This window comes from Myotis daubentonii, chromosome 5 (assembly GCF_963259705.1).
Source record: "Myotis daubentonii chromosome 5, mMyoDau2.1, whole genome shotgun sequence".
NCBI classification, from domain to species: domain Eukaryota; kingdom Metazoa; phylum Chordata; class Mammalia; order Chiroptera; family Vespertilionidae; genus Myotis; species Myotis daubentonii.
In genome coordinates, this window is record NC_081844.1 from 50,804,978 (window position 1) to 50,823,759 (window position 18,782).

General features: G+C 38.9%; 1 pseudogene; it reads left to right on the plus strand.

Annotated features, from left to right (window-relative positions):
• Positions 1–2,023: 2,023 nt before the first annotated feature.
• The window catches only part of LOC132236121 (tubulin alpha-8 chain-like), a 30,176-nt pseudogene continuing 13,417 nt past the window's right edge, over positions 2,024–18,782 (plus strand).

Here is an 18,782-nt window from a genome sequence, read left to right on the forward strand (position 1 = left end):
TCACAGATTTTAATAATGGGAATTAGAGAGGTTAATTAACTTTGTTAGATTTACTCAGGTATTAAAGTATTAGAGCAGTTACTAAACCCAGGATGTTGGACACAAAACATAGTATATAACCTCTGTGGTAAACCACACTCAATTCCCTATGACACACTGAAAAAATATCCTTGGTCATCCCCCTTTCTAAATAAAAATGACAGAAAATATCACTAAAAATTATCTCACTTATTTTTTGAATAAACGGATGAAGTGAAACAGCAGCTTAGCTCTGAGAAAGGAAGTTTTACCATCAATTCTTGCCCTATACACCCCACATGTGTACACATACACACCAACCTGAGAAGCCTAATGAAATTATGACATTTTTATTGACACGCTTTCTTTTAAGATGGGCACATATTTCTAGAAAGCTAAATTCTCTAATGTATCTATCTGTCTTTGACCTCTTATCTCAATTCTGCTTTACCTTTCCAAATTCTACTTAACATCGCCATTAGGATGCCTACTGGGTAACTCAAGTTTGATACGGCAAAAAATAAAACTCTAATTGACAGCCCACCTCCTCATCTCTTCTCCCATTATGTTTCCTATCTGCATTAACAGCACCTCCATTCCTCCAGTGGCTCAGATCAAAGACATCATTCAGTCTTCTCTCAGTTTTGTGAGCCTTACCTTCAAAATACATTGAATACATACACTTCCATCGCTATGTCTGATCTAAGCCACCATGATCTCTCTCTCTCATTTACCAAAACTGTCCTCTAATTGTTGCCACTCAGAACATGGTCCACAGACCAGCAGGCAGCATCACCTGGAGATTGTTGGACATGCAGGGTCACGGCCCATTACAAACTACTGAAGTAGGACCTGCATTTTAATGATCTGCCTGTGACCACAGGCACATTAAAGTTTAATAAATACTCTTCTAACTCACATGCCTACCTCTTCCCTTGCCCTCCTATGCCTACACAGTGACTGGAATAATCCGTTTAAAATGAGAAATTAGAATACTTTTTGCTCAATACTGGAAATCAATTTGGCACCATGTGTCAAAAGATTTTAATATGTTCAGTCTTTTAACCTTCCAGTTCCACTTCTCAGATTACCTTATATACAATGATGTTCATATCACAGATAGATATTAGAATGCATATAAATTTGTGTGGAAACAGACTAAATTTAATTATAATATGTTTATATCATGTAATAATATGTTTGAATTATAATATGCTAGTTGAATTATATGTTTATATTATGTAATAATGTATATCCACTGATAAGCATGTCTTCTATAGAATATCTAGTACCTGACATACTTGTAAGAAGGAATGGTAGTTTAGAATACAGTAGATATGATATGTGCCATCTGTGTGCTTGTGTGTTTTTACACACTCATGTAGCAGAGAAATCAGAAAGTGAACAGTACTTTTCTGTGTTTTATTTTTAAAAAGGTACTCTTTATTTATGCTTTTCTATATGTCCTAAATTTGTATTTTTATATTAGATAACAATTTACGTGTTAACAATGTACCAGACACTCTAGTAGCTTGGGAAATTTGATGAGATAGGTTATATTATTCTCTCTTATTGGAAGAGGTATACGAGGTACCCATGACTCACAGAAGGTAGGTAATTTTCCCCAAACATGAAAATAATAAGTAAAGCCAGCATTTGTCTCAGATCTATCAGACTCTATAGTGCAAACACTTAGTTGTCATGTTGTTTTCTCATGTTCAGGAGAAAAACAAAAAAGACAGTGCATTCGGACTGCAGAAGTCCTTATAGAAACTACAGGATTTATAGAGCATTACCCTGATTCCTTCAAATAATGAACTTTTAGGATACTTTTGTTTTAGAGGACACTTCAGCTTTAGTCTAGCCGTGCCCTGGCTCTGCGTGCTTCCTCCCTTACAGCCAGCACCTCCCTCTCTTTGTTGAAGGGCTCTCTTCAGGCTGCCTGAGTCAACATCCCTGAGTGCTCGGGAATTTACGTGCTGGGGCTGGGGGACTCCCTTAACCGATGACTGGCACGTGCGAAGGTATGAATTATAAATTCTCTGGCTCTCCTGCTGGCCTGACAAATCAGGACAAATCAGAGGTGTGACCAACACTGGCTCAAGAGAATTCCAGAGCATTTGAGACAAAGTTCCCATGAGAACTTTTGGAATTTCATTCGGGTTCCTTCAATTACAGCCCAATTTGCCCATTTTCCTCCCATGCTTCTCTGGGACATTCACACCAGGGTGTGCCTCTGGAAAACACAGCCTAAAAATGTTGGTAGTGGGATGTATTATCAACCTGCTCATTGAGAGTAGTAGATTGGGACCTACTTTAAGAAAATGTTAAATAACAAATAAAAACACCATGACATTTCAAGAGAGAGACTGCAGAAGAAATCAAAAGGCTTTTTCCCCTGCTTTTTGAACAAGGAACTCTGCGTTTTCATATTGCAGTGGATGCCACAAAATATGTAGTTGGCCCTGCTTATACTTTTTCCTTGTAATAATTGTAATAAAGACTGCAGTACTTTGAATGAAAAATATTAAATAACCTCATTCACACAAAAATATCCACCCATTAAACTAGGAAGAAATGCATCCAACAAATTGTTTAACCCAACTTCCATTTCCTCCTCTCATCCTTAGTAACAGATACCTAACTATTTTCCTAGAGACATTATTTCATACAATTCAGACTAGATTTTCCAGTCCCCTTTAAGCTTGGCTATGGTCATGTGACTAAGTTCTGCTCACTGACATACACGTTGTGTGGGACTTCTAGGAAAGTTACCTAAAATATAGCTGAAGGAAATCGTTTTGCCAATTTGTCTCTCATCTTTCACAGAAGCTGAATCTCAGACTTGACTCAACCATCTTGACTCCTGAGGGAGTTGTGAGGATAGAACAATGGGCTAATGTAGTAAAGCAGAAAGTCAGAATCATAGATCCTTAATGCAAATGCCATGCCTCTCTAGACTGTGTACATCTGAACTCTCTTATGTAAGAGGGAGGTATAAACTTCTATGTTTAAATCATTTTGTTTTCTGTTGTTTGACCTTCTGTGTAAGCAAACTTAACCTTAGCTTACCCCAAAAAGGCAGTTATTTTCCCTTAAAGAAATGTTTAACATCTAATCAATCTTTGAGATATCCACTAAAAGCCAAAGTTCATTCATGTAGTAAAAAAGGACTTCCTATTTTATTCTATTTTTTATTTAGATATATACTCCTTGAATAGTTGCCTATTCAAACCTGTCTCTGATGAAATTGACAACGGGAAATGCGAAAAAAATGTCCCCAAAGTTTTTGATGCAAATACTCACAGATATGGAAACCAGTGAGTCTCAAGGAAGCCTGTGGAATGTCTTTGTTCCCTAAACTTGCCCGTTCAGATATGCTGCCCAAAACTGCAGGTGCTCCCTCTAGGCAGAGTAACAAGATTTTCCTTTCAGTTGAAGTCTGACTTGGCATAGAAATTTTTCACCATTTGAAGATACTGAGTTTGTAAGAGGGCTCATAGCATTCTTTTGTGATATTTGATACTTGCACAGCAGAGCTGGTTTACTGAAGGTACGACAGCAACTGCTGGCATGTGGAAGGGAAATAACAGCGGCCAATTCCTCCATGACCCGCTTTAAAACAGTTAAAGAGTATCAGCGAGTCTGGAGTAAGTGAGTCCCGTTACAGAGGCATTGGTTCGGTCTGCTTCCGCAGGAGCCACCCTGACAATCCCAGGCAAGTGGCTTCCCAAAGAGCTTTCCGATGTGCGTGAGTTCTCTCTCTTAGCGATGTCACAAGAAACTGAAGCATGCATCCGAGGCAGGCTTTTGTGTTGAGACAAATGTAAGTTTTGATACAGTTCAAATCGATGCTCTCATTTTAAAAAGTCACATAATTGATACATTTTCAGGATGAATAAATAAAACGCGTTTCTTCAGCTTTCTTGCCCCTTCGTGAATTCATTGGCAAAACGTCCTGGCTGTTTTAAGAGGCGTTGCAGCTTTTGTGCACCATCAAGCTCAGCAAGAAAATAAAATTCAGCAGCATGTAAGCTTCATTGTGCTATTTTTATGTTTTCCAATTAAGATTGGCTTGACGTAAATAAATACAGATGTCCAGAATCATGACAGTGAGTACGTTTTTGTTAATTCCTATTAAAGGAATCTATTTTGAATGTCATACTATGTGAAATTCACAAATTTGCACATTAACCTTATTACAAATGATAGTGATTTAGAATAAATATATATTAAAAATGTACTGTACTATTTAATTGAAAGTGATCTCATTGAAGAACAACTTTCTGCTATGTTTTTAAGAGAACATTATTTTAATCACATAATATTTTGTATTTTATTTGCAGTCCTGGAATGAGATGTGATGAACTGTATAAAAATATTTTGCAACTAATGGGTAATAAGTAATTTTGCATAAAAATACACAAATATGCAATTTAATAAATAATTGAAAATTGATCATTTTTATCAGGACAAAGTGAGAATAATCATGAGAATTTTCAAATGATTGAACATTTAGAAAAGAAAGGTCCAATATCCTTTTTACTTTTAATCTTCACCCAAGGATATATTTCCTATTGATTTTTTTTTTTTGAGAGAGAGAGAGAGAGTGAAAGAGAGGGAGGGAGGGGAGAGAGAGAGAGAGAGAGAGAGAGAGAGAGAGAGAGAGAGAGAGAAACTTCAATATGAGAGAGGCAGATCATTCGGTGCCCTGATGTGGGTGGGGTAGGGGGAATTGAACCTGTAACCCAGGTATGTGCCCTAGACTGGGAATCAAACCTAAGACCCTTTGGTGTGTGGGCCAGTGCTCTAACCCCCAAGCAACACTGGCCAGGGCAGGTCCAACATTCTTAATATCGCTCAAGAAAGAAAACCAAGAAAAATAAGTTACAAAAAGATAAATTTTCATGCAATGTAAATAAGAACTTTCTAATAGTTGTAATTTTCTAAGAATAAAATGGGTTTTTATATATAAGAACCACTGGAGATGTTCCTCTCTAAATTTCTCCTAAATCATACATTTTATCATTTTATTTTTCATGCAAAATATTCTGATTTGATAAATGTGTAAATTGTCATCTTATTTTGGTACTCTGCTCCTGAATTCCAATTTTTCCAACTTTAATCATCTTAGTCTTTCATCATGTTTGATGAATTCTTTGATCCTGTTTTCCTGAATATGAATAACCGATTCATTTCTTAAACTTATTTCAGTGCCTGAGGATGGAACTTTCCCCCTAGAACGCGAACTCCTTTTTGCATATTTTTATTGAAGTATTCTCAATGGGAAAAAATGTGACTAAATTTGTACTCGAGTAGCTCAATTTTGTCCTCTGCGACCATGATGCCATCTAGCCCAATGTGCTGAGCTTAGCTCCTTTTTATTTCTCTCGGTTTCAACAAACGTGAAAGAGCCTGTTTTCATTGGATTTAATTTTTCTAATCTCTATTTTGAACTTTTATAATCCAGATATTATTCTTAAAATTTCAAACTCCACTTTTGCATTCTCTATAGCAGTGCAGCCAGAGAAACTGAGTAGTAGCAAACATTGCTTCAAAACATGTAGAAACGCTGTTTGCCAAGAACTGAGTGTCATCACATTTAATATTAAATATGATGCTAAGTGACAAGTAGAGGCCTTCAATAAAGCCAGTATCAATGTGCCCTATGGAAGGTGTGCAAGGCATCCTCACCCTCCATCACCTCCTCCCCCCGCGAGGTTTGAGATGATACTCTTGAATTTAGAAAGGTCCTATCTAGAATTTTACTAGAATGTACATATGTCTATTAAACAGAGAAGGGATTCATTTAAAAACTGATTGGTTGGGGATGTGGGGAAGAGTTCAATGAGTATTCTTTGAGGGTGAACTCATATTCCAACTGTGTCCGCTTTTGGACCTAGAGTGGTCCACATTTATTCCAGATGGCTCACCATCCTATCTGTTAGTGCTCCACTCACTCCCCAAAGTGTCCTGGTTTATAAGACAAATTACATGTTATGCTAATTCTATAGCATGGGATTTTTCACCTGGAAGGATTTTTCAGATGTGCAGAGTAAATTTTTCATACCTTCAATGCAGTCAGAATTACAAAACCCTATTTATGCTAAACTAAAGGTCCTAATCCATTCTGTTAAGATATTCAATTATGTCATATAAAACAGTTTTGTTAAAATAATGTTTAATAATGACTACCTCTGAACAAAGGGGTTGTGGACAATTTTTTAAAAGTTTGTATATCTCTGTATTGTTCCAAGTCGCTATCATAGACACGTATTACTTATGAAGATTTTTTAAAAAGTAAAAGATATTTTATAAGTAAAAAAAGCCTTTGGCCAGTGTGTGGTTAGAGTGCCAGCCCAAGGATTGAAGGGTCTCGGGTTCGGTTCCCGATCAAGGGCATATACCTGGGTTTCAGGTTTGCTCCAGCCCCCAGTGGAGTGTGTACAGGAGGCAGTTGATGTGTCTCTCTCACATTGATGTTTCTTTCTCTCCTCCTTCCTTCCACTCTCTCTGAAAAGCAATGAAAAAAATATCTCCAGAAGACGATTAACAACAAAATAATAAAATAAAAGTTTAAAAAAGTTTACTTTGACCTTGATGTTTGAGCTACTAATTAAACATCATTTTTCAAATTTAAAAAAGTAATAATAAGCCCTAACTGGTTTGGCTCAGTGGATAGAGCGTCAGCCTGCAGAGTGAAGGGTCCCAGGTTTGATTCTGGTCAAGGGCATATACCTGGGTTGCAGGCCCATCCCCAGTAGGGAGTGTGCAGGAGGCAGCTGATCAATGTTTCTGTCTCATTGATGTTTCTAACTTTCTATCCCTCTTCTTTCCTCTCTGTAAAAAATCAATAAAAATATTTTTTAAAAATAAATAAAAAAGTAATAAGTGAGAACCATTTCATCTCCTTTTCAGAGGGAAACATCTTAGTCTTTTGTATCTGGTAATATTAGTCTATAAAACTAATAAATATCAAAAGTGTCCTAGAAAGTATTGAACAGTGTTTTTAAAATTTAAAAGAAATAGGGAGGAAAAGCATTATTCTTTTTAGCATTTGAATCTTTTGGTATAAATGATATGTTTTTCAGAAATAACAACTGTAAGTGAAACTTATATGCATATATGTATAACCCAAGGACACAGACAATAGTGTAGTGAAGGTCTGGGGTGGGGGGAGGAGGCAGGCTCAAAGGGGTCTATGAGGAAAAAGGGACATCTGTATAACTTTCAACAATAAAGATAAACTTTAAAAAAAACTGTGAAAACCATGATTTCTCAATACTTCATTTCAAAACAGAAATTAATAGTGATTAAAAACATAATAGTTTAAATGTTAAGAAAATATTTTAAAAGTACAAAGTATTTTTGTCCATCAAGGAATAAAACTATTATTAATTGCACTTGCATTTAACGATAGGTTGTATTTCATTTAACATGCTTTTAGAAATTAATATTAGTAAAGCAAACACAGACAATGCTGTTTCTCTGAATTAATCTAACATGTAATAATGAACATTTAAAGTTATGTTTTGTTCCTTTGGGATGCGTTGCTTCTCTTATTTCTTTCTGTAAGACATTGCCTTGGGTTGTTACTGACAACACAGACAGCACATAGCTTCCTAGTGACAAACTTTGCTTTCAAAATTTCTTACCCTGCTGCGTGTTTCTGGCTCCTACTGTAAGTGTACACTATGTGAAATAAAACTTTACACTTTCTTCTTCCCAACTACCCACCTCTGTTCTGAAAGAGAAATGTTTCACTGCATATTTTATGAATTTTTTAGTGCAGCACAAAAGTGAAATTCATATCATGTAGGCAATTCCAATGCCAACAATGTGACAATACATCTGTAGATTTTTTCAAAAGTTGCAGAAAGTAGAGAGAGAAGTAATATAAGCAGTTTTGCTCTCACTTTGAGCTCATCAAAATCTGGAAAAGAAAGTCATTTCTATCAGGCAAAAGCCATGACTTGTTCCCTATTTGATACATCATAGGAAATGCGCAATGAGAATAACACTGCTGATATTAGTTCAATTTTTTTTGCTATAAAAATGTGAAAGCTTTATCATTTCCCAATATTTATTCATGTTTTTCACCAACAATATTATTCACTATCTAATACTTTCTCCAGAAACAGATAATTTTTAAATATTCTCATTCTCATCTCTCTGAAAGGAAATTTGAAGCATTATTCTTTTATAAAAATAGAAGCACTACAACCCTGAAATTAAGTAATTTTCTCTAGTAAAACAAAAACAAACACTTTATTAGTACTTGCCTCTGCATATAATTGAAGTGGTCAAAGAAGATAAACAGAAAAAAATTGGCAGATGTATCAGTTAGTAGTAGTGATATCAAGTACAATTAAAAAATCAGTTAAGTGTCTAATGGCAACGGATCTTAACATAGAAATGCAGTGAGTTTTGAAGTGTAGAATTCACATATAAAAGAAGGAAGAATTCTAGGAAAAGATCAAATCATCTAAACAGAGTCAGAAATAAAGTTTCTCTGAAGTATAGTGAATTGTGCAGATATAATGAGTAAGTCATGATTTATGAGTTGAGTTTGCAAATAGGCAGAAGAGTCTTGGAAGTACACATTAGGGACAGAAAATATAAGTTTCAGTATCAGTTAAAGATTTTCACATCATCATTGCTATAGTGAGTGCGGCAGACTTCTCAAACTCTTATGTTTCAAACCTAAGCCCCAAGGTGTTCAGCGGTGGAGCCTATGGAGGTGATTTAGGTCATTCGGCGGGAACCCTTGTGAATAGGCTTAGAGTCCTCATAGCAGAGAATCCAAAGAGCTCCCTAGCTCCTTCCATCATGTGGAGACATAAAGAGAGAGTGGCTGCCAACCACAAGGCTCTCACCAGACACTGTGCCAGGTGAGGCCTTGCCCTTGGACGTCCTAGTCTCCCGAACTCTGAGACATAAATTTCTGTTCTTTAGAAGCCACCAGTCTGAGGTATTCTCCTATAGAAGCCTGAACTAAGATGACCGTGTAGGCAAGTGAAGGCCATTGAATCTTTATAAGAATTAATATGCTGACTTCACTATTTCAGAAAGTTAAAGTGTAATGCATAAGCAGTAGTAGCTGGTGTTTGCTATGAATAAAGTATATTGCTAAGAACTTTACAAAAAATTCAATTTTAAAAGTAAGTTTTTTGAAATAAATAAAACCAGAATGCAAATTAGTCATTTAGTTCCTAGATAGTTCTTTCAGTATTGAAAGACCAGATATACAACTGAGCAATAGCAAGACTGTATATGGCAACAGAACCCTAATCAACATATGGAGTCCAGGGACCCAAACCACAACCAGACCAAAACGCCAAACCTCTGTAGCAACTGGCCCAGAATACTCAAGACTTGAACAAGTTTGGGTTTTATTCTTTTTGCTTCCACTCAGGACCAACCAGAGATACCAAATATGCTCCTAAGCCAGTCACATAAGATGCCCTGCTTCTAGTTACCCTCCCTCCAGTTTCCCATGCCAATGACCTCCCTTAGAGCATATCTGAAACCTTCCCTTTCACTGTAAAACTTTCCCACTCACCTGACTGCCTCTAAGTCTCTGCCAACTACAAGTGCTAGGGACTGACTCCCTGATACAGGAAGTTCTGAATAAATATACTTTTTCTATTCTCATAGGAGTGTTCTTCGGTCATTTCTAGAGTGTGCAATAGTATGTAACTTATCTAGAGGCAAATATAAAAATACGTATAACATCCTTGAAAATGGGTATAAACTTCAATCAATTTAATCTAATTCAGGAATTTATCCTAGAAATTAGTACAAAGAACATAAAATTCTATATGAATATTCCTTGCTGCATTATTTATAATGTTAAAATAAGGTAGAGGCAACCAGTCTAAAAATAGGTATTTGGCTGAATAAATTGTGATAGATAATAGAAGAAAAAACAACTTACCTTTATAAATTATTTAGTAGAAATGTATTTGTAGACATGAAAAAGTTTCCTCAGTATATTTTGAAGGGAAATGAAAACAGCTTATAAAAAACACAAATGGCAGTATCTCATTATTTTTCAAAAACCTATCTGCAGTGGTTTCTTCTAGATGTTTTAGTAAAGGGTCGCTCATATTTTTTTCATTTTATTAGATTATTATTATAAGAAAAAAAATAATCTATTAAATAATTATAACAATAGAACAAATGCTACCATTTTACATCACTGTTGGTTCAAATCAATTCATCCACTTGTAACTGTGACATTGTATGTGCTTTATATATATATATATACACATTTGCCTCATATGTTAAAACAGATTAGGAATTATAGAAATTTTTAAAGATAAGTCCATTAAAACAGCCTCTGTTCTCTTAGGCTATTGTATATGAACCATCTATAGCAAAGAAAACAGCAAAAATATTAGGTAAATATAAAAACAATAACCTCCTTACTGGCATTACAGAACTGACATGATAGTAATAAACTACTGAGTTGTATTAAATTAAAAAAAAAAAACAACCAAATCTTCAACCCAAAGTGTGTCCACAGCCTTTCTCGTGTTGATACCAACCACTTTGCCTCTGGTCCTGCCATGTGGCTTGGTTTGGACAAATGGGATATTGGTAAGCATATTGCAAGCAAGAGCTTGAAAGGTGCTTATGTGTTTTAATTTTCTCACTCATATTCTCTGTGATAGTCAGGAGAGGGTTATACCCAGGCTAGTGCTATTTAATCCCAGGGAGAGAATGAGAACCATGAAAAGCGGTATCAAACCATGCCAGTCTTGCCAACAGATACCACCTTCTGCATGGCTAAACAAGCCCCACCAAGATCCTCAGAGCTGCCTAGCTGACCACCCAGAAACATGAGCAATATGTGCTTATTTCTGTATGTGACTGAAGTACTGTGATTGTTACATAGCATTAATATACAACTAGGTAATGGACATCTGAAAGAGTTTAAATGATAGTTGGAACCCAGAAGATTAATTGGACTCTGAAACTTCATTATTTCCTAGGAGCATTTGCCAAATTGAATATATATATATATATATATATATATATATATATATATATATATATATATATATTTACCAAATATGGTTAATTAATGCATCCATCATCTCATACAGTTACAATTATTTTTGTGAATGGGGAAAACTTTTAAAACCCCTCATAGCAACTTTTAAATATATAATACAGTATTATTAACTATAATCACCAGACCATATATGCTTTTGTTTTGATATATTGAAAGGAAATGAAAGAGAGCATTAAATTCCAGGTTGTGTCCTCAAGGTGGGGTGAATGCTAAGAGGCCATAGTAAGTGACTCTGGTGCTTGATAGAGGAAGATCAAATACCTCTTTGAAAAAAAGACAACTTTCATCTTAGGACTCATAGACTTCCAACAAATAATTTTCTTTAAAAACAAATGAGTAGCTCAAAAGAAAAAAATAGGGTTGAGTACATTAGAAATATGGAATAATGAACAACCACTATAGAAAACAAAAAGTAGAAAAGTACTTGGAAATATATTCAATATTAGAATTCAAAGAAACAGATTTAAAAAATAACTGCACTTACTGTGTCCAAAAAAAATAAAAGACAACATTTAGAATAACATGAGTTAACAGAAACTAAGAGAAATAACCTAGCATTTTTAAAAAAGAACTACATAGAAATTCTAGAAATGAATACAATAGCTGAAGTTGAAAATGCCAGGACAGGCTAAAGGGCACATTCGTCATGACTATATGAACTTCTTTATTAAGATATACTTCTGGGTATAAAATTCTGTGTTAACATTTAGAAATCACATTAACAATGACATCACCCAATATGTGGGCCTGTTTTCTGAAAACCCTCGCTAATTTGATGGATGGGAAATTGTATCCTATGATTACTATAACTTGCATTTCTGTAATTTTTAAGGAGGTAGAGCATATTTTTATCCACTTAGCGCCTTTTTTGCTTCTTCCTCTGTAAATTATTTATTGATATTTTCATGTATGTTCTTACTGTGTTATGTATTTGCTTTTTACTCTGTTGTGAAATATATTTTACTAGAAGCCTGGTGCATGAATTTCGTGCATGGGTAGGGTCCCTTCTGGCTGCTGGCTGGGGCCTTCCTTTCCCTGGCTGCCGGCCAGGGCCTTCTTTCATTTTGTGCCGCCCCCTGGTGGTCAGCACACATCATAGCGAGTGGTTGAACTCCTGGTTGGTCGAACTGCCAAGGGGACAATTTGCATATTAGCCTTTTATTATATAGGATACTATTATATTAACACTGTACGGCAAATATTTTCCTCCTGTGTATTCTTTGTCAAAAACATATGGTTCTACAATTTCTGAAAGGCCAATATTTTAAGAAAGACAGGGGAAAGTTACTGGACAAATGAGAAGTTTGTATTTTCAGCCAAATTGAAAATGGAAATGATGACAATGATTATACTTCTTTATCATAAAGCAATCAACAACTGTAGTGATTACCAAAGCCAGGACTTTTATAAAAACTTTATTCTTTTTTAATTGAATTTATTGGGGTGCTATCCTATATAATAAAAGGCTAATATGCAAATAGACCAAATGCGGAACAACCGGAACAACCGAATAACTGGTCGCTATGATGTGCGCTGACCACCAGGGGACGTGTATGGAACATGGGGGGCATTGGCTGTGGCTAGATGGTTGAGCAGATGAGCAGGGATGCTGGACCAAGGTGGGGCACCAGTCACTGTCATCGGGGCAAGCCTCTGGTGGTTACTGAAAATCCTTTGTTCCTGCGTGCCGCAGTCCCACTCGGAGCTTGCACCTGCTGCCAACACTGGTCCTGCTCGCACCCACTGCCAGCGCCGGAGCCGCTGCTCACACCCACTGTCAGTGCCCAGCATTGGCCTTGATCGCCCGGCGCTGTCAGCGGGTGCGAGTGGCAGCTGCCAGCCCCAATTGCCCCTCAGGCCTTCTCCACCTCCCCCTGCTCCTGAGGGGAATCGGGGCCGGCAGCCACCACTCACATCCATAGCCAGCACCAGAGCCACTGCTCACACCTGCTGCCAGTGCCCGCCGCCGTTCCCAATCACTCGGTGCCATCAGTGTGTGCGAGTGGCAGCTGCCGGCCCTGATCACCCCTGAGAGCTTCTCCACCTCCCCCTGCTCCTGAGGGGCGATGGGGACAGCAGCTGCTACTTGCACCCTCTGAGAGCACTGGCCCTGCCTACACCCGCTGCTGGTACGGCCCCAATCACTTTGGTGCCTTCAGCAAGTGTGAGGGGGACCAGCGCCATCAGTGCATGCAAGTGGCACCAATGGTGGCGGGGGCAGTGGTGGGAGCAGAGCTGCTGGCATTCAGGGGACCAAGGACCACAGCGGAAGGGGCTGGATGGGGCGTGGAGGATGGGCCTATACCTACCACAGCCTTGTGGCCCACAGTTCCTTTCAAGGTGCATGAATTCATGCACTGGGTCCCTAGTTGGTTAATAAAATTATATAGGTTTCAGGGTAAAATTTTATGATATATCCTCTGTATACTGTATTGTGTATTCACCACCCCACGTCAAGTTTCCTTCCATTACCATTTATCACTCCTTTATTCTCAACCTCCACCATAAAAACTCTATTCTTTACAATGTTAAGAAATATGTGCAAGTTCTTTACTGTAGTGTATTTATCTAGACAGTGTATCTTCTTATTTTTAGTAGAGTTCATTATTAAACAGACTAGAGGCCCGGTGCACAAAAATTTGTGCACTCGGGGGGGAAGGGGGGGTCCCTCAGCCCAGCCTGTGCCCTCTCGCAGTCTGGGATCCCTTGGGAGATAACGACCTGCTGGCTTAGGCCTGCTCCCGGGTGGCAGAGGGCAGGCCCAATCCCTAGGTGCAGCCCCTGGTCGGGCTCAGAGCAGGGCCAATTGGGGAGTTGGGGCACCGTCCCCTGTCATGCACAGAGCAGGGCGGATTGGGAGGTTGCGATGCCACCCTCAGTCACGCTCAGGGTAGGGCCGATTGAGGGGTTGGGGCACCGCCCCCTGTCAAACTCAAGGCAGTGTCAATGGGGAGGTTGCGGCGCCACCCCCTGTCACGCACAGAGGAGGGCCAATCAGGGGGTTGGGGAGCTCCCCCCTGTCACACACAGAGCAGGGCCGATCAGGGGGTTGAGGAGCTCTCCCCCTGTCACTCACAGAGTAGGGCCGATAGAGGAGTTGGGTCACCGCCCCCTGTCACACACAGAGCAGGGTGGATCAGGGGGTTGGGGCACCACACCCTATCACACTCAGGGCAGGGCCGATGGGAAGCTTATGGCTCTACCCCGTCACACAAAGAGCAGAGCTCTTGGGGGGGTGGGGTTGGGGCGCCACCCTCTATCACCCACAGAGAAGGGCCGATCAGGGGGTTGTGGCGCCGCCACTCTCACATTCAGGGCAGGGCCCATGGGGAGGTTATGGCTCTACCCCATCACACACAGAGCAGGGCCCTTGGGGGGGGGGTGTTGGGGCACCACACCCTGTCACACACAGAACAGGGCCGATCAGGGTGTTGGGATGCTACACCCTGTCACACACAGAGCTGCAGGGCAATCAGGGGGTTGGGGAGCTCCCCCCTATCAGGCACAGAGCAGGGCTGATCAGGGGGTTCGGGTGCCTTCCCCTGTCACAGAGCAGGGAGGATAGGGAGGTTGTGGCCCTGCCCCCTGTCACACACAGAGCCGCAAGGCGATCAGGGGGTTTGGGCGCTGCCCCCTGTCACGCTGATCCCAGTGCTGGGAGGCATATTACCCTTTTATTATATAGGATAGAGGCCTGGTGCATGGGTGGGGCTGGCTGGTTTGCCCTGAAGGGTGTCCTGGATCAGGGTGGGGGTCCCCACTGGGGTGCCTGGCCAGCCTGGGTGAGGGGATGATGGCTGTTTGCAGCTGGTCACACACCCTTCAGGGTTGGGATCCCCACTGGGGTGCCTGGCCAGCCTGGGTGAGGGGATGATGGCTGTTTGCAGCTGGTCACACACCCTTCAGGGTGGGGGTAACCACAGTGGTGGCTGGCCAGTCTGGGTGAGGGGCTGAGGGCTGAAGCTCCCAACTGCTCCTTTTTTTCTTTTTCTTTTTTATTCTGGGCCAGCTTTAGGTCTGGCTCTAGCTCTGAGGCTTCTGCTGTTGAAAGCAGGTATCTGGTTTGTTTGTGTTCTATAATCTAAACAATGTATAACTCCAGCTCTGAGATCCCGGCTCACTGAAAGCAGGTTTCTGGGATTTTGTTTAGCTTCTATATTTGTTACAATGTCTCAAACTGCAAGCTCAGAGGCTGGCAAGGCCGGCGGGGAGCGTTGGTTTCCTCCGTCACTGAAGCAAGCAAGCCTCATGTTAGTTTCAAGCTGCCTGGCTGCCGGCTGCCATCTTGGCTGGCAGTTAATTTGCATATCTCCCTGATTAGCCAATGGGAAGGGTAGCAGTCGTACGCCAATTACCATGTTTCTCTTTTATTAGATAGGATACCTAATAAAGTATTATTAGAATAGAGAATACATTTAAAAACCTCATATAACTTCTAATTTAAGAAAACAATAAGAAATTCCAACACAGCAATTCAACGAATCTTCTAGTCTAGAAACTTTCCTAATTATTCACACTCCTTTGTTAAAAAAAATAGTGTATTTTTTTCTTTTTGGTCAATTTTATATGCTTTTCTGTTTTTATATATCTACTTTTCAGTAGTCATAATAGGAGCATTATTAAAATAAAATTGAATTTCATAACACACCTAAAAAGTATTTAGTAGCACTTTAAGTAGCATATTTTCCCATAATGTTACAAATTTATAATGGAAAGAGTGAATAGTGTTATAAACATAATATATTATTATCAGTGTGGCAGTCTATTACATTGGTAGCTCACAATAAGCTATAGCTTAGTGTTCATACCCTAGTATAATCCAATCATTTTGCTTTGGGGCTGTGCCTGTGGCTCACTTTAATAAACTGCAGTTAAATTGACAAAAAATATATAAAAATTACTGGACAAAGGTCAACCAGTTTTCATTGGTAAACTTTACAAATCATGATTTAAGAATGCCACACTAGATAAATATCCTGAAGTTGAGATGTATGATTTACATATTAAAAGATCAAAACTAGGTATGTTTCTGATTCTAAATAGCATACAAATATAATTGTACTAGCAGATTTTGTTGACTGACTTTATTTAAATTTGTTATGGGAAATAATACTGTTTTAATATGTAATGACTGTTTGATATAACTTAGCAAACAAAGATTTTTGTAAAATATTTTTCTGAAAGGCTCTTAAATAGAAAAAAAAGAGAAAAACATAAAAAAACAAAAACTTACTGCTCTTCCTTGCTCTAAGATACAAACTGAGCCCACCAAGGAAGATAAACTTTTCAGAATCCTGGGAGCTCCAGGGAATGCAGGGATTTAAAGATATTCTGTGAGTGCTTCTCTACTCATCACTTAGCATAGCACAGGGCCTCCACTTAATTTAGTGGCAAAAGGGAAAAATGCTTTTCATATGGCAAGGTTTCCTAGCATGGTTTGGAAGTCACGAAAACACACACACACACACACACACACACATACACCCACACACACATGCAACAATCTGATCTTGGTTTCCGCTCTCTCTCCTCAGGAGCTACTAGGAAATTAGGTCACTAGACCTTTACCTATGTATATGTTTAGTCTTTGTTTTTTTCTCAATACAGGTGCATTTTATCGATGGCACCACTAGAGCAATACTAGACTAATAGTCATCTTGACTAAGAAAACTAATGAAAACATCATCTAGGAACACTGTGCTGATAAACTGTCTCACACCATCTGGCTGGCAAATGTGCACAGGTCTGCTCAGCATGCCCTGTGCATGTCATCCTGTCTACCTGGCCAACGGAGCGAGGTGACTTACTCATGTATTAGTGTTTTCCCAATTATGAAAGCAGCCCCAAGAGGCTACTTTCCCCAAAGCCTCTTCTTCTTCATTGCATATGCGGAGTCCCTGTAAATGTCAAATTCTCCAAAGAACACACGTTTGTTTTTCTCCAGGGAAGCCTGTCTTCTCATTTCACCTTCAGCAATTAAGGGTTCCTCTCTTTTGCACGAGGCATGAAATTATGTATTAGCGAAGTAAATTATTCTCAAGAATGCTAGGGACAGATGCTCATATTGCCATCAGCTTAAATATATTAATTTACAGACCCCATGATATCATTTGCCAAAAAATCTGCATAATAAGAAATGAAGCAACAGATGAAAGACCTTTACAGTACTTCTAATCTGCCCCCATCCCTGAAACTTGGTCTTCTACATGTCTTTGAGCTAGTTTATAATCTAGAAGATGCCAATTTAAAAAAAAATTGTTAAAAAGCAAAAAGGGATAGTAAAATTTTCACTTCATTACAAGGATTCATGCATTTCCTGGAAAGGATACATGCAAATGTTATTGTGCTTCAATGTAGAAAATAATTTTAATCTGCAAAAGCATCAAGTAACTGGACATCATAATATCACTTTCATTTGTTTGCAATAATGGCAAAGAAAGAGGCATATGTTAAAAATAGAGCAATTCATGAATTGTATCTCATTTTCAAACCCATGAAGCAAGCAATGTGATCATTCCTGAAATTAGCCAAATTTAACGCCTTCATCCTGACTTGCAATCCATTTTAAGCTGAGGAGAAACAGGATTGTAATGAAGCACATCCTTACATATCACTGCTACAAATCAGCGCCAGCCATGTGGAGTACTTCAATTAGAATCGACATAAAATCTCATGTTGCCCTTATTCTGCCCCGAATCTCACATCTCAAAGCTCTTCTCACATATTGAAGTGGGTTTTTGGTGTGTTTTTGTTTGTGTGTTGTTGCTTTTCCTTTTGAGAGCAAGTGAGACATAGGGAGAAAGAAACATCGATTTGTTGTTCCACTGATGTATGCATTCACTGGTTGCTTCTTGTATGTGCCTTGACTGGGGATCTAACTTGCAACCACAACTCATTTTTTTGGTTGATTTTTCTTTGTTAAATGGCATTTAAATATATAAAATAAATATCAAAAATATAAGTCTTTGTTTTACTATGGTTGCAAATATCATAAAATTTCTACATGTGACATGGCACCAGGGTTAAGTTAGGGTTTTTCAAAATGCTGACACGCCGAGCTGAAAAGGTTCGCCATCACTGCTGTACGAGGACAAAATAGGTCACCATTGTGATGCTTACACTGACACTTCTCAGAAAAGTAAAAGAGGAGCTCAGGTTGGTAAAGAGATGAAAAGTCGTAACTATGACCTCTATGGAGTGGGAAACAGAATCAGATGAGGTTGGATGTAGAAGAAATTTAAAAGTTGCTGAAAGTTTTGTTTTTGTTTTATAATCAACTGGATTTCTCTTGGACCACTGTTATACAAAATTATTATTTTTTAATTTTTTACAGAGAGGAAGGGAGAGGGATAGAGAGTTAGAAACATCGATGAGAGAGAAACATCAATCAGCTGCCTCTTGTACACCCCCTACTGGGGCTGTGCTCGCAACCAAGGTACATGCCCTTGACCGGAATCAAACCTGGGACCCTTCAGTCCTCAGGCCAATGCTCTATCCACTGAGCCAAACTGGTCAGGGCCAAAATTAAATTTTTATAGTAATGATTCATCTTGTCACATGTTTTCTAAAGGGGTGCTTTAGGGGTATGTGCTGGAGTGATGGCTCTATTCCTGACTCATAAAGGGGCAACATAGAATTGGTACCAAGGGGATGAGGGAAGGGACAACAGCTGGACAAAGGTAAT